Here is a 3,383-nt window from a genome sequence, read left to right as displayed (position 1 = left end):
GAACCATTGCTTTAACACTGATCTCTGCCCCCAGCCTTTGTAAACATTTTTAAATTTTGCTTGTTTGAGACAGAGTCTTCTCATCAATATCAACATGGCCTGAACTCACTCTTTCTTCAGGCTGCCTTTGAACTTGAGATCTTCTTACCTTAGTGCCTGGAGTTACAGGCCATGGGATTACAGGCCATGCCAACGGGCTCAGGTTTGCTTATTTTTTGTTAAAGGCAATGCATTTAAGAAAATGATTTCTTGCCCTACGCGGTTTCTGGGCGCCAGGGTCTGCACCGAAACATGGCAGAGGTCGGCTCCAAGTCAGTGCTGTTCGTGTGTCTCGGTAACATTTGCCGGTCACCCATTGCAGAAGCAGGATTCAGGAAACTGGTAACTGATGAAAAGGTTTCAGGTAATTGGGCCATTGACAGCAGCGCCGTTTCCGACTGGAACGTGGGCCGGCCCCCAGACCCAAGAGCTGTCAGCTGCCTAAGAAATCGTGGCATTAGCACAGCCCATAAGGCAAGACAGATTACAAAAGAAGACTTTGAAAACAATCTGAGAGATCTCAATAGAAAAAGTAATCAAGTTAAAAACTGCAAAGCTAAAATTGAGCTATTTGGGAGCTATGATCCACAGAAACAGCTCATCATTGAAGATCCCCATATGGCAATGACTCTGACTTCGAGGTGGTGTACCAGCAATGCCTTAGGTGCTGCAAGGCCTTCCTGGAGAAGCCTTACTAGCTGGTCCTAACCACCACCACTGAGCAGCTCACTCATCAGTGCTGTGCCCAAGGGTGGTGGCAGTCCTTAGCCCCATACCCCACCTCTCTTTTCAGCTGACTTACTGTATATCTTTAAAAATAATTGTAGGTGGAAATTAGGCATATGTTCAGAAGGATAAAAACATTTGAGTCAGATAGTTCGAGGTGTGGCTAAGCATTCTTAGACTAACTAAACCTCTGACCTTGCCGCAATTACAAAACAGTGGAACAAGCAAATATGGAACAAAAGAAAACCCAGTAAAGTAAGAGTGACGGCAAGCCTGGGTCGTCTGGTCTAAGTGGAACGTGTGCGTGACCAGCACCCAGTGTCCGTTTGCTTGCCGTGTACTCTCTACTCTAGACTCTCATTGTGACAATATCTCCATTCACCACAGCCTTCCAGTTAACACTGGCAGAGTTTAAGCTCAGACACACTGAGGTATTGAGGGTATTTGAGAGAGGAGACGCTGGATGTGCTGATGGGCCTGGGACTCCAGCAGGTCGTCCTGGGCTGGACAGTGACACCCTGTCTAAAAGGGGAACAAAAATAACAACAGATGGGAGCAGCAGATGGATAAAGTTATCATCTTCAGTCTTACTTGGTTTTTGTCTACTTTCCTGAGCTTTGTTCTTGTTTGAGCCACTTTGCTTTTTTTTTTTTCTTTTTAAAGTAAGTGTGCTTAAATATTGGTATGTGTTTGTTAGTGTTCTCTCATCAGTAGTTTACAAAGTTACAGGCAAGCATGAGTAATTTTGGTGTATTTTCAGAAAAGAGACCTCAAATTTATATGAATGTATGTTAGGAAGGAACGTGAATTCAACTGGGAATTTATCAAATACAACTGAAATAAAAAAAATGATTTCTTAAGATCTCAAGTTTATACTGAGCTGGTCATATTTTCTTGGTGTTGGCAATCAACTTCTTGGCCCAAAGTCCAAACTTAATGACTTTATGCTTTAAGAATATGCCTTAATAATATTTGAAGCCCACTATTTTTTTCCTCAGGAAAGAGTTAAAATCACAGAATAAGACTCCTATAAATTAACAAGAATGCAGACATATGTCTTTCTGAAGGAGAAAAATCAATGATTTCTTCCAGGCTCAGACTTCTGCACTAATCACTCATTAACCTGTGACTGAATTCTTTGTGTTCCTTTCTCATATGGACATCACCCTGTGGTCCCTTGGCTTCTCTTAAAAGTTATTTCTGCCGAAGTCTTCTAGAATAGGTAACAGCGGAGCAACATTTACTCAAATAAATGAACATTTCCAGTCACAACCTGACACTCTCTTTCTACCCTGAGATAACACCTTTGGAGGAAACAAATATGATTCTATTTGGTTTTAAAAAGCTGGACAAAAATAGATTTGAAGAGTCACTTCTGCTTGTTACTGACAGTTGAATAGACTTCCACTCTAAAGCTTGAAGAAACGGTGGCTTAAGATGTCTTCTTGGTAAACAGGTATTTGATGTCACTCTGTTCCCTGAGATTTATATGCTAAAATTTTCCTGAAAATTGCAGGAAATAAAATAGTGAGTACGGTGAGGGGGGAACAGGACTGAAGCCCTGAGGGCCAGCAGAATGAATGGAAATAGGCAACCTCGGGAGGTAGGAGGTGGGGGGACCCTCCAGAATGCACCAGAGACTGGGAGGCGAAAGACTCTCAGGACTCAAAGGGAGGGACCTTAGATGAAATGCCCAACAGTGGGGAGAGGGAACTTGTAGAGTCCACTTCCAGTAGAAAGACAGGGCATCAAGTGGAGGAATGGAGTTGCCATCCCACAGTCAAAAACTCTGACCCAGAATTGTTCCTGTCTAAAAGAACTGCAGAGACAAAAATGGAGAAGAGACTGTGGGAAAGGAGGTCCAGTGACCAGCCCAAATTGGAACCTATCTCAAGGGGAGGCTCCAAGGCCCAACACTATTACTGCTATAGTGTGCTTACGGACAGGAGCCTAGCATGGCAGCCCTCTGAGAGGCCCAACAAACAGCTGGCCAAGACAGACACAGGTACTTACATCCAACCAATGGACTGAAGTTGGGGACTCCTGTGGTTGAATTAGGGAAAGGCTGGAAGAAGTTGTGGAGGAGGGTAACCCCATAGGAAGACCAGTAGTCTCAGCTAACCTGTACCCACAAGTCAGACACTGAGCCACCAACCAGATAACGTGGTTGAGGCCCTGGTATGAGGCCCTGACACATATACAATAGAAGACTGTCTGGTCTGGTCTCAGTGAGAGAAGACATACCTAACCTTTGAGAGACTTGAGGCCCCAGGGAATGGGGTGGCCTGGAGGGTGGGGTGGGGACATCCTCTTGGAGACGGGGGAAGGGATGAAGAACTGTGGGAGGGCATATGGGGGGGGGATAAAAGATTAAAGATAATTTTTAAAAAATTATAAAAAATAAATTTTTAGGGTACTTTCAACATATATACATAGCAGACTGACCTCCAACAGCATAGAGAACAATAAGGAACAGAAAAGTTTACAAGAAAAAAATAGTAAGTTCCTAACAGATATTTATTATCCTCATGCCAGTTTGTACTATTATAATAGTGTTATTAAAGTGTAACTGTTGATATACATCTTGATACCTAGAAAATATTATAGGATCAAATCAT

The 3,383-nt window shown here is 43.1% G+C and overlaps 1 pseudogene; it reads left to right on the top strand.

Annotated features, from left to right (window-relative positions):
- The first annotated feature begins 273 nt into the window (after positions 1 to 273).
- Positions 274 to 850, top strand: Gm6947 (annotated as a pseudogene).
- Positions 851 to 3,383: the final 2,533 nt, after the last annotated feature.

This window comes from Mus musculus, chromosome 1, assembly GCF_000001635.26.
Source record: "Mus musculus strain C57BL/6J chromosome 1, GRCm38.p6 C57BL/6J".
NCBI classification, from domain to species: domain Eukaryota; kingdom Metazoa; phylum Chordata; class Mammalia; order Rodentia; family Muridae; genus Mus; species Mus musculus.
Note: the sequence above shows the minus strand (reverse complement) of the source record. Positions and strands in the feature narration are given on the sequence as shown.